A 12,369-nucleotide genomic window follows, 5' to 3' on the forward strand; every position below is an offset into this window, starting at 1 on the left:
GGTGGAGGCGCCAGGGCCGCCCCAGGTGTGCTGGCCCCGGGCCGGGCTCTGAGCCAGGGAAGGCTTCGCAGGCCCACCTGCACCCCTGGCGGCGCCTGTGGGGGGGCGCTGGGCAGGCGGGGCCAGATGGCGAGGGTGGAGGCCAGAGCGCGCCTGGCCGGGCCCCGGGTGGTGTCCCGCAGGTCCCGGCGAGCGCACGGTGGGGGCGATGCGGCCGTGGTGGCTGTACCCCGGGGGTCCTGGCAGCGGTGGCCCCCTGCCCGGGGGCCAGCGGCCGTGGGGCGAGGACCGCTCACCGCGCAGCCCGTGCATGCTGGGGTCGGCCGCGACTGTTCGGGACGGGGCTGCCTGGGGTGGCCGGAGGCGTCCCCGCCCTCGCGGGGGCCTCGCGCTGGGCTGCTGTGTGGACGGGGCATCCGGGGGCAGCTCCCCTGGGAGGGCCGGGTGGGCCTTGTCCCAGAGGCAGAGTCTGCCAGCCCCTGCCCCCAGCAGCTGGCCGGCAGTGACCGGGCTGAGGTCCTGCAGTGCGTGGGGCTGGGCCTTGGGGGCTCCTCCTGCAGTGGACACTGGCTCGTGCCTACCGTGAGTGAGTCGGGAGCGGCCCCAGGCTCCCGGTGCTCGGTCCTGTACTGCTGGCCAGGGCCCCACGCGTCCGGGGGTCAGGTTGGGGCGTCTGGCCGTCCGGCGGGGGACAGGGACCGGGGCCGTGGGGGCGGTGCGGCTCCGGCGGTCTTGTGGTCTACCGGGGCCGGGTGCTGCGGGAAGCCTCTCGGACAGGCCTGGGCGCCCGGGGGCGGTGGATGGAGGGCAGCCTGGCCCAGGGCTGGGTCCTGGCCTGGGACGGCCGCACCGCCACAAGCCTCGCCCCAGGGCTGCTGGCCACCGAGCTGGCCGCCCTGGCCTCCGGACAAGATGGACGCTGGGCTGGGCAGAGGCCGCCGGGACAAAGCCGGGCTTGTGCTGGCTGGGCTGAGGGCTCCGGGGCCTCTGAGGGGCCAGTGTTCTGAGCGGCCCCGAGCAGCGCGTGGCCTGGCCCTGCGGACAGGCCTTCGCCGTCCGCCCTGGACCTCCCGCTGGGGACGGTGTTCTCCGAGCGCGGCGGGGCGTGGGGCAGGCGTGTGCTGTGGGCGGCCTGTGTCCTGCAGACGCTGCTGGCCGGGGCCCTGGGCTGCCCGGGCCGAGTCACGCTGCGCCGGGGCCTGAGGACGGAAGGCGCAGGCAGGCCCTGGGCCTCCTGTGGGGCGGCTGGAGCCCGGGCTGTGTGGCCCAGTGATGCCAGCCGGAGGGGGGGCGGGTCCGCCAGGGGCCTCGCTCCAGTGCCGGGGGTGGCAGGAGGCTGCCCTGCCAGGAATGTGGCCTGTGTCGGGGCCAGCAGCGCCCTGCGGAGCCCCAAGCTCTGGGCAGCCCTCGGCCAGGAGCTCCGGGCCAGGAGGGAGGGCGGGGGCAGCAGGCCCAGCCTCCTCCCAGGCGAACTGCGGGCCCCGGCGCTGGAGGGGTTGGGTGCCCTCAGGGGCTGCGTCCAGGCCAGAGACCCCCACGAGGCCTCGGGTGGGGCAGGAAAGGTGCCGCCCAGGGTGGCCAGCGGCACTGGCCAGGGCAGCCCAGAGGCTGGGCGCACGCCCCTCTCACTGTCCCCTCGGGCTCCCGGTCAGCTGGCTCGGCTGTGACTCTGGCTCTGTGTCGGGGCCCAACGGGCAGAGGCGTGGGGAGCCTGGGTATGAGGAGGCCGGTAGGGCGCCCAGGCCGGGCGCCTCGGCTCACTCTCCCGGCTCTCCCTGGCCCGCCCCGCTGTGGGGTGCCCTGCGGGGTGCCCTGCGGATGCTGGGGCAAGCGGGGCTAGTGCAAGCGGCTGGTGCCGGCTGGCTGGGCCAGGGGTCAGCCGGGCGCGGTGCTGGTGCGGTCAGGGCTCTGGTCAGCGTCAGCCTGGGGCCGAGCGGTCACTGTGCCCATGGGCTCGGCGGGTGGGCCTGCCAAACGGGGTATTTGCTCGTCCTCTTGGCCGCGGGTCTTCCCGGTCCCCTGGTTCGCGGGGGCCGTCCCGACCTCGCCCTCAGTTTCCCAGGGCCTGTGTGTGTCCCGCTGTGCCGCTGACCCCAGCCCCGAGCTGCCCTCTCCCCGCCCTGCCTGCACCGTCTGGCCGGCAGCCCCTTTTTCTAGGGGGGCCTGCCTGGGAGGGGCCGGACGGGCCTGGGACGGCAGCGGGGGACACCACATCCCCACCCTGGCGTCCACAGACGCAGCGGAGAGCTGGCCTCACCCTGACTTTGGGGCCCACCCCGTGTCCGGTAGGGTTCGTGTGGGTGTCTGGCCTGTGTGCAGAGGGGTGCCCACCTGGGGCTGGGACCTGCTGTCCCTCTGCCTCCCCCTGTCCTGGGGTCTTTCTCCCTCCCCCGGGGTGTCAGGCTCGGCAGGGAGGGGCCGAACGACTCACTTCTGCTTTCTGGGTGATGGGATGCTGGCAGGCACCCTACTTGCGAGAGGCCTGTGTGGGTGGGGATCTGGCCAGCTCACCCTCCTGACCCCCAACACAGCCTCCAGCCCTGGGCCCTGGTGCCAGTGTCAGACCAGCCCCCGCCTTGGGTAGCCCGTGCCTGCGGGGGCCCGTCCACCGCGGAGGGACGGTGCTCTGAGCCCGCCGTGTGGGGCGTGGCCTTCGCAGAGATGGCCCCGGTCACTCACGGGCCTCCTCAGCGAGGCCCTGGCACAGAGCTGGCGCTGGCCTGCGCCCCGGGGCCTGGGTCTCCCCGCCTGCCCCGCTGGCTCTGTGCCCAGCCTCGTCCTCCTGGGCAAGGCGGCCCCTCTCTCCTGGTCTCCTGGGAGCCGCCAGTCAGGGCTTCAGAGGCAGCAGGGGGCTGGTGCCGCCCCGGGCGCCGCAGAGGCCAGTGGCCCCTGGGAGGCACGGTCTGCCCCGCCGCCTGGCTGGACCCCCGGGGGTGTGGTTTGCGCTGGAGTGGGGTGCCAGGCAGCCCAGGACCCTGCCCTCTGCAGGAGGCCCCCACCGCTCTCCGCCGGCAGCCTGCAGCCCCTCCGCAGCCCCCCCAGTTTTGCAAGAGTGGCAGCAATCCTGGGGTCCCCTCTGCCGCACCCGCACCTGGCGGGGTGGGGGGACCAGGCTGTGGGCACCGCCCCAGGCCTCAGCACCCGGACAGGCCCCGGGCCCGGTGGAGCGGGGAGCTGTCCAGCGGCGCCGTGCTGAAGGCAGCGGCCCAGGAGCCCGGGCAGGCTCCTGCGCGTGCCTGCGGGGCGGGGGCTGCTGTGAGGCGCTGAGCCTCCCGGGACCTGCCCTGCCCCAACCCAAGGGCCACGGAGCCCCAACTTTGGGGCACTGCCTCAGAGCAGCTCCCGTCTGGGCTGACCGGGGCCCCCCGGCGTGACCAGCATTTGCCCTGCGTCCCCAGGCAGCGGGACCCTCAGCAACGAACCCCATCGGGCTGATGGGGTGCTCCGGTGGGGTGCTCCGGGTGGGGCGTCTCCGCATGGGGCCTTGGCCTCGGTGGCCCTGTGTCACACCCCGGCACCCTGCCCTGCTGTGGCGTCTGCAGGAGGCACACGGCCTGTCAGGTCCCTGGGGGTCAGTAGCAGTGTCCCCGTATTGAAGCCCAGGGAGGTGGCTGTCCCCCTCCCAGGCCAGTGTCCTGGGTGCAGGGGTCCTCATGGGGGTCACCACTTTGGGGTGATGCCAGTGGTGCCTGCTGGGAGCCGGGCAGTCGCATCCAGGCGAGGGCCTGGGTGGGCAGCGCCGTGGCCTCAGAGCCACCCAGGGCGCTGCCCGCTCTGCCCTCCTGTGCAGCCGCTGCTGTGTCCTGAACTCCTCAGCGGAGGGCGGCGGCCCCTCCTGGTCAGTTCGGGCGGGCCTGGGCTCCACCGCCCCACACCCCCGGCCGCGGCCCGGAGCTCCCACGTGGTGGGCGTGCTGCCTGGAAGGAGCCCAGGGGTGGGGCCTGACCGGCCCCGCTGCGGACTCTGGTGCTCCCCAAGCAGCAGACACGCCCGCTGATGCCCAGCGTGGACTCGGGCGCAGAGACCTGTGCGCCACCCGCTCGGCGGGAGCTGACCCACGGCTCTGAGCCCCACGCCCCCAGCCCAGCCTGCCGGCCACCCCTCTGCGGGCCTGGTCCAGGGGCGCCGGCCACCCCCTCCGCGGGGTCAGCCACTGGCCACTGCCCACCCCGGCACCCCCCACCCCGGCACTGACACGGCGCCCGCCACTCGCAGCCTACGACTCCCTCCCAGCGCTGGCCTCGGGGCCCCGGCCTAGCTTGTGGCGTCCCCACAGGTCACCCACCAGGCACAGCGGGACTCACCCTGCGGGGCCCCCGCGGCCCCGAAGAGCCACTAGCAGGCGGCTGCCCGCGCCGGGCGCCCTCCTGCTGCAGGACCAAGGCGCGGCTCACGCGGGCTGGGTTCTGCTGACCTGCGGGTCCGGCGGAGGGCGCGGAGTGGGCGCTGGCCCCTGAGGACGGCCCAGTTTGTGGGGCATGTCGCCAAAACCCCCGGGGGGGCAGGTTGGCTGCCCGCAGCCCCTGCTGGGCTTGGGGACACCAGCGGCTTCAGAGGTCAACTGTGGGGTGTGGGGGCAGAGGGATGCCTGGGGCGTCCTGCGTGTGGTCTCGGCGTCTCGGACGCCTTGGGGGTCTCAGGAGTCTCAGAGTCGCGGGTATCTCGGGTCCCTGGGTCTCAGGTTCCTGGGGGTCTCGAGGTCTGAGGCATCTTGTGTCCCGGGATCTTGGGGCCCTGGGGGATCTCGGGGTTCCGGGGTCTCAGACTCTTGGGGTCTTGGGTATCTCGGGGTCTCAGGGGTCTCGGCATCTCAGGGTCTCAGGTATCTCAGGGGTCTCGGGCGTCTTGGGGCCCCGGGGTCTGGACGATTAGGCCCTCTGGGCGACAGGGAGACTTGGGGCTCCGAGCCGGGGCGGCCGTGGAGAGGCAGTGGCAGGAGTGACGCGGGAGGCCCCCTGCGCGGCTGTGCCCGGAAGGCCCTCCGGGGGAGCAGCCCTGCTGGGGGTCCCTGTGACGTGGCCGTGGCGGCCGCCTGGGCTCTCACCAGGCCCTGGCTTATCTGGGGTTTATCGGGGGCACAGTGGGCGAGGCAGGGTGGGGGGACTCGGTGGCCAGCGAGGGGCGCCCTGGAGTCCTGGGGCTGCCCGTGCAGGGGCAGCGTCTCCATGGCGATGGAGGGCCGCGGCCGGAGCTGGGGGGCAGCTGGGGCCAGGCGGGGCTGGGGCTCGGAGCCGGTCCTGGGGGATGGGGCGGGTCTTGGCGCTGAGCCGCTTCCTAGGGGGCCTAGTGCAGCCCCCTCTGAGCCGCTTCGCCTGGAGCGCCCAGCCTCACCCCTGCGCCAGCCCACCCTCCCCCCGCCGCTTCACCCACACAGGAGCGGCCTGGACGGGGCCGGGCCCCTAGCTGCACCGTGGGGGCGGGCAGGGCTCACCCCTCTGACCACGGGCGACCCTGTGGGCTCAGCCTCTGCCCCCGCTGGCCTGTCCTGCTTTGCCCCTGAAGCCCGGAGGCCCAGGCTGACCGCGGGGCGGTGGAGAAGCCCCTGCGTGTCGACGGCAGCCCGGACCTGCCCGGACCTCCGGCCCCCCCCCCTCACCTCACCCCCGCATTCCAGCCGCCCACACCCGGGACCCCCGTGTGCACCCCCGTGTGAGGCCGTGGCCCTCTGCCTGTGGCAATGCGGCTGCCCGGCCCTGGGGCCCTCTGCTGCCGGGGCCTCTCCTGCCCCAAGGCCCTCCGCAGAGACCCCGCAGCTCCCTTCCCCGCCAGCCCACCCCTCCCTCGGCGCCCCTGCCCCAGGTCGGGGGGACGCTCGGGGTCTGGGCCTGCGGGCTGGGCTGAGCCTGGTCTTGGTGTCCCACAGCCGCCCTCTGGCCCGCGCCCTGCGCCGGTCAACGCCCAGGTGCAGGCCAGGAGGGGCCCTGACCCGGACCCCGGGGTCGCTGGACCGGCCCCCCACCTCCACCTGGGGAGCCGCAGGCAGGGGCAGCTGGCCGCATGCAGGCCCATGGCTGGCCTCGGGCCCGGGAGGGGGTGAACGAGTGGGGCTTAGGCTGCCCCAGGGCCCTCGGGGAATGGCCCTTCCTTGGGGGCCGGCCCCCAGCACCTGATGGCCCAGCGCCTTGCGGTCGCTTTGCGTGCGGCTGCCCTCGGGCCTCCAGCCTTAAAACAGCCGCTTGGGGGCGCGGACTTGGCGGGGCAGGCGCTGGAGGCGCTCCGGGGGGCGGGACGGCCGCCCCGTCCTGACAAAACACGCTCGTTTCTAAATGAAAACTCGCCCGTGCTCGCGCGTGCAGGGTGCGGCGCCCTAGCGAGCCGCGGACACGTGGGACTCCGCGCGGCCTCGGGGCGGCGGCTGTGGCCACAGAGCTCTGAGGTGCCCCCTCTGAGCCCCCGCGGGCCCCGCCCCGGCCCGCGCCCCTTCTCTGCCTGAGAAGGGCTGAGTCCCGGGTGCGCCCTGGGCTCCGAGGGGTGGGCCCGCGGCTCCTGCCTGGCTGCTTCGGGACGGACGCGCCCCCGCGTGGCTCTGGCGCCTTCAGGCCTCCTGCGGCGCCTCGCCGGGTCCTCCCCGCCTCGCCGGGTCCTCCCCGGGCCTCTGTCGCGGCTCCGAGGCCGCGGGCCTGTGGGAGGATGCTTGGGGCGCTGCTCCGCTCCCTCCTCTCTCCGGAACTCCTGCTGTGGGGGGCCCCCCTGCGCCCACAGGTCGCCCGCCCGCCGGCTCAGCAGCCTGTGAGGGCCCCGCCTGCCCGGAGTGGCCGGGCCCCCACTTTGATGCGCCTTAAGATGCCGCTTGCTTTAACGGCCCGGCCGGAACGGGCAGGTTCTTGGGAGGCCCGCGCTGCTGCCGGACTCGGGGTGGGGCTCCGGGCGGCCTGTGTGGCTCCTGCCGCCCCGAGGGTGAGCCCGGCCGTGGGGTCGTCGCTGCCCAGTGCCTGCCGCACACGCTTGTCTCCCCATCTCTGTCCCCGAGCTCTTGCTCTGTGCAGGCGGCGGCTTTCTAAATCCTGGCGAGCAGGCGCCGTGAGTAGCCCGCACCGGGATTTGGAAAGTCGCCACCTCCACGGAGCAAGAGCTCCGGGAGTAGCTCTGCTGCTCCTGCCCGGCCAGGTCAGGTCAGCTTCTCCTGCTCCCGAGGACGCGCCTGGCTGCTTGCTGGGGGCAGGCTGGGCGTGAGGAGAAGGGCCCCGGGGTGGGCGTCCCTGGGCTCCAGTGGGACTCTGATGGCAGGGCTTGGGCCTGTCGGCGGAGGAAGCACTGCCTGGGCCACCTCTGGCCTCTGGGCCATGTCCCTGACCTTGGTGTGTGGGGGGGTCCTGCCCTGAGCCCCCAGCTGACAAGACACCTGGAGCTGCTCAGGGGTCCCCTGGAGGACCTAACCCCCCTCCCTTTCCCTGGAGGTTTCTGGGCTATGGTGAGGGCGAGGCTGGTAGGAGGCCAGTGCTGGACCCACCTGACCGGCCTGCACAGCCCTGGTGGCTCTCGGGGCAGGCCCCCCACTCGGCCCCCCTCGCAGGGTCCCCCAAGGCCCATCGCAGCACCCTGCCCCCTCTCTGGCCAGCAGCGGTCTCTGGGGGCGGTCCTCTCACTGGCCTGTGTCCCGAGGGTCACTCCAGAACATGGCCTCATTGTGTCCTGCCCAGCACCCCGGCTTGGATAGTCCCCCACTCCGAGCTGTTTCGGCACCTCTGGGTGCTACAGGGTCTGCCCCCTACTGGGCTGTACCCCCAGGCTGCATGGTGCCCCCAGCGCTCTGCCACCTTGGAGGGTCCCTGGGAGGTTGGGCGTGGCCATCGCCCTTCGTGGCCGTCCCTGTGTTCTGGCGAGCCGCTCCCAGCCCAGCGTGACCGGCGCCCCCACTTCATTCAGGTCTGGAGGGGCCTGCGGGCCGTGGGTGATCACTTCAGGGCTCTGGGCCGGCGAGCATGTCAAACCTGCCGGCTGCCTTTGGGCTGTGGAGAGAGGGGTCCCTCACCCTGGGGGGCCCCCCATTTGCGCCTCTTCCTGGCTGTCCTCCCAGACTGCCTCTGGGCGGGAAGGAGCGAGGCCAGGAGTCCAGGGCTGCAGGGCGCCGGCTCGGTCAGTCCCTGCCCCAGGCGGGTGAGCGAGCAGGCCCCGGGCTGGGCGGCCCTGGGGGGCACCGCTGTTTCGCCAGGCTGTGCCGCGGTGCAAGGCTGGCCTTGGCAGGGCCTCTGGGCCCCAGACAGTGCAGGTCACGTAAGGCGGCGGGAAGGGCCAGAGGCAGGAAGGGCGCGGGAGGGGTGGGGAGCGGCCTCCTGGGGGACCCCCTCCTTCTCGGCGGAGGGGCTCGGTCGGCGGCAGAGGGGCTGGCAGCCCCCCCAGGCCATGTTTGGGTGCTGTGGATGGAGGGCGGGAGCTCTGCAGAGGCGGCCGAGCGGCTGCAGCGCGTGTGAAATATTTCAGGGCTTAATTAATTTAATTTGAGAGGTTCCTTTTTGGAGCCTGAACAGTTGTCTCCCAAGAGACGGAGCCTCCGCCCCTCCCGCCTGCCTGGCGCTGGTGGGCGGAAGCAGAAAGGGATCTATATCGAGCAGAGCGGGGCCGGCGCCCTCCCCCCACCCCAATCCCGCTCCGGAGTCCCCCGTCAGGTTCCTCCCCTGGCCCGGAGCCGCGTGGGTGTGAAGCAGGAGCTGCTGCGTGACGCTGGGTGTAGGGGCGTCCGCGGGGAGCCGGGCAGCGGGGATGTGGCCAAGAGGCTGTTGGGCAGAGCTTGGGGGGTGCAGAATCTGGGTATCGCTCCCCAAAAGGAGTGGGGGGAGGAAAAGAGGGGAGGGGAGGGAGGGGTGCAGGCGAAGGGAAGTGAGACCTGGGGCTGCCACTCTGATGTCGGGGGCGACTTCCAAGAGGCCCAGGGAGCCCTGTCCTGTCCAGAGGGCCCCCTCTGGGGGATGAGGAGGCTGGGCCAGTGGGGGTGCTTCTGAGCCCAGGAACCTCGCGTGGCTTCGGGGGCGCTTCCCGCCCCTGCCCGCGGGGAGCAGGCCCTGCAGTTGGGGTGAGTGCTGGCTGCCCTAGCCCCACGTCGCCCTCCCGCCCCCCCGCTGCCGGCGTCTGAGGGGCCAACAGGCCTGGTGGAGTGTCGGGAGCAAGCAGGAGGGCAGGGCCTGCGGCCATTCACCAATCTGTCTGGGTGAGGCTGGGCCAGCAATGGGGAGCACCTGCACCCCAACCTTGGGATCCCCCGGTGCTCAGCCCAAGGCCCAAGGCCCGGCGCGGGCCGGGGTGGCTCGTCGGTCCTAGCAGTGCTGGATGGGGTGAGGCGAGCCGCTCACACAGCACACCCACCCGCGCCTGGCCGGGATGGGGGAGCCCCGCGGCCCTGGGCCTGGTCTCCTGCAGGGCTGGAGGGGCGGGCAGAGGCTGCGGCCCTGCGGACTGTGTTGGGCACGGGGCCTCGGGGGTGGGAGGAGCCCTGCCGGGGCCTGGAGCCCGGGTTCGTCCTCCCTGTGGGCCCCAGAACGCGCGCGGGCCGCCCTGGGCGCGGCAGGAGGACCAGGCGCTGGCCTGGCCTGGCCGCAAGGCGCCCCGCCCCCCGCTGTGCGGCGCTGGCCTCTGTCCTTGGTCCTGAAGGGCCTGCGGCCAGCACCGCTGCCTGCCCGGCGGGTTCCCCCAGCACCTCTCGCTTCGCCCCACCTCTGCCCAGCCCTCGCGGGAGCCCCGACCCAGTGAATCAGTGAATGGGGGTCGGGGCTGTGTCAGCGCCCCTTGGAGAAGCCCCGCCCGCCCCGCCCCGCCCCGCCCCGCCGGTGGAGAAGGCGTGGGCCTCGGGCCCGCCCCGCCTGCGTTCCCCTCTGAGGAAGGGGCTGGGGCAGCTGGGCACAAGGCTGGAGTGGGCGATGCCCCCTCCTGCGGGGCGGTGCCCGGGGAGCAGCGGGAGGGCGGCCTTCTCTGGCCCGGCTCTGCGGAAGCCAGGCTGGCCGCCGGCCCTGTGGCCGCACTACCTCTGGCTGACCCGTCCAGCTGGGCCCAGCTCTCAGCGGAGCCCCAAAGCCTGTGGCGAGCACTGACCCCACCCTCTGCCTCCAGAGCACCCACCCCCTCCGGGCATCTCCCTCCCCACCCGCCCCGGCAGGGAGGACACGTCACCATGGGCTGCGGGGCGTGGGCTGGGGGGGACTGGGCAGGGCAGACCCAGGAGACCCGCGGAGCGGCGGCGGCCCCCCGCGCCCGCGGGCACTGCCCTCCGTGAGGCTGCTGGCCGCCCTCGGACGTGCCTGCCTCGGGGCCGGGCCCGGGCTGGCCTGCGGTGGGGGCAGCGCTGCCCCCCGTCCTGGTGCCGCTGGCTGCGCCGGCAGAGCCGCGTCTCCACCGCCCGCGGCGGGCAGCTCCGGGGGGCCCTGCGCGCGCCCCGGCCCCCCGCCCTCCAGGAGGTCCGGGCGGGCGGCGCTGCTCCCGCCCCCCAGCCCGGGCACACAGCGGCGGCGGCGGGGTTTGGCCCGGAGCCCCGTCCGCCCCCGCGGCGCGGCGGTGGAGGAAAGTGGGTCACCCCCGCCGCGCCCGCGGCCTGGGAGCCGCCGAGCTCGGAGCCCGCGCCGCGGCCGCTTCAGCACCGTGGACAGCGGCCGCGCTGGGCCCCGCCCCGCCTCCGACCTCGCCGGGCACGGCCCCTCTGCGCGCCCTGGTGGGGGGGGCAGCCCCTGGGGCAGACGGGCCGGCTGAGGGCAGGGATCGCTGGTGCCAGTGCCCCCCCCCGCAGCGCCGCTGGGCGCGTTTGGGGGTACGTGGGTGAGCACACATCGTCCCCACCGTGGGAAGGAAAGGGTGGCCAGGCAGAGGCCGCTGGACCGGCTTCCCTGGTCACCCGCCCAGGCCCGTCCCACCCCGAGCCTGGCCCTGCAGGACCCGCAGCACCTTCCACACGGGGGTCCGGGCAGGGCTGAGAGAGCGGCCTGCCCGGCCCAGCCCCGGAGCCCCGGTGCCCGCTGCTTGCCAGCTGCCCAGCCCGTCGGAGCCGCCGGGCCCAGGCACACAGGCAGGGCTGTCCCCCCACCTCCTTCCAGGCTGGGCCTGGCACCTCGGGGGCCCTGCTGAGCAGCCTGGGGGCAGGGCTGTCCTGTGCCCCCCCCCCGTCCCCCCGGCCTCGCTAGGCTGGACCCCTGGTGCGAGCGCCCACACCAGTGCCCACTCCTGCCCGTGAGTGATGGTGGGGCAGCCCTTCCTGCCGCCCCAGGGAGCCCGGCACTGTGCGGCAGCCCCCTCAGCCGCACCTGGCCTGCACCCCGAGCCCGAGACACCACACCCCATGCCCGCGCTGGAGACACCACGCGCTGCACTCTGAGCGCCTGCGTCTGCCGTAAACAGTAATTAGAGATGCAGTCACAATTGGAAAATAAGAGGAGCCGTCGGAGGGCTGGGTAATTAGGGCGCGTGCAGGCGTTCTGGGGAAGCCACCGCCCCACCTCCTGAGGCTGGGTGCTCAGGAGGCTGCGGCTCACCGGCCTGCCGGGGCACGGGCTCCCGAGGCCGGCCGAGAGCAGCCCCAAGGCGGGCCTCCCAGGAGGACAGGAGTCAGGGCAGAGGGGTGGCACGGGAGGAAGACGAAGGGAGGGCCTGCCAGTGCTCGGGTGTCGCCCAGGGTGCCCCCCGCATGTCCCCTGCTCCCCTGTGACTGAGCTCAGTGGGGGGGCCGGCCGCAGGCCCCAGCACAGCCTCTCCGTGGGGGGTGGGGGGTGCTCAGGCAGTCCCTGGGAGCCTGGCGTTGGCTGGGGCTGTAGCCACCGAGCTCCCCAAGTGTGAAACGGGGGTGACGTTTCCCTGCGGCCAGGCTGGGGTCCCTCCTTGCGGCCTCAGTGGCAGCGGCCTGTTCAGTCTGCGCCCCTGAAGCTGCCTGCGGGGCTTCGGCTCGCCCGGCGGGACCCTTGTTGCTCCCGTCTGGGAAGGGACCTCTGCGCGCTGCCGGGCCTGCTCTCCGCCTCCCGAGGGGCCCGGGAAGGGGGAGTGCGCAGGCGTGCGCGGTGTGCGCGCCTGGGTGTGTGCGCGTGGTGGGGGTTCTGGGCACAGGTGTGTGCGTGAGGGTGTGCACAGGTGTGTGAACGGGTGTGCCCAGGCATGAGGGCGTGCTGGGCGAGGGTGCATGCAGGCGCGGGGTGGCTGCTCTGGTTCGGGGACACGGTGCCTCCCGGAGTTTGCCCGGCCAGCAGGTGCGCAGAGCGGGCCCCACCCTGCGTCAGGAGAGGCCGGCTCTGCCCGGGGCTCGGGCTCCTGGTTCCCGGCCCCGGCCTGGTGTCCTCCCAGCCTCTCTTTGGGGACTTGCCGGACACAAGACTCACTCTGAGCTCAGGCTTGATCCCCCGATCTGGGCCCCTGAATCACTGATGCCACCTCCCTCGGGAGCCCCTGTTCTCCATCCTGGCT

General features: G+C 73.9%; 1 protein-coding gene across 3 annotated transcripts in view; it reads left to right on the forward strand.

Moving 5' to 3' along the window:
• The window catches only part of BRSK2 (BR serine/threonine kinase 2), a 29,832-nt gene that overhangs the window by 1,929 nt on the left and 15,534 nt on the right, over positions 1 to 12,369 (forward strand). The gene's annotated exons all lie outside the window — the stretch shown is intronic.

The sequence above is a fragment of the Talpa occidentalis genome, unplaced genomic scaffold (genome assembly GCF_014898055.3).
Source record: "Talpa occidentalis isolate TD23 unplaced genomic scaffold, MPIMG_talOcc4v2.1 talOcc4.17, whole genome shotgun sequence".
Lineage (NCBI taxonomy): Eukaryota > Metazoa > Chordata > Mammalia > Eulipotyphla > Talpidae > Talpa > Talpa occidentalis.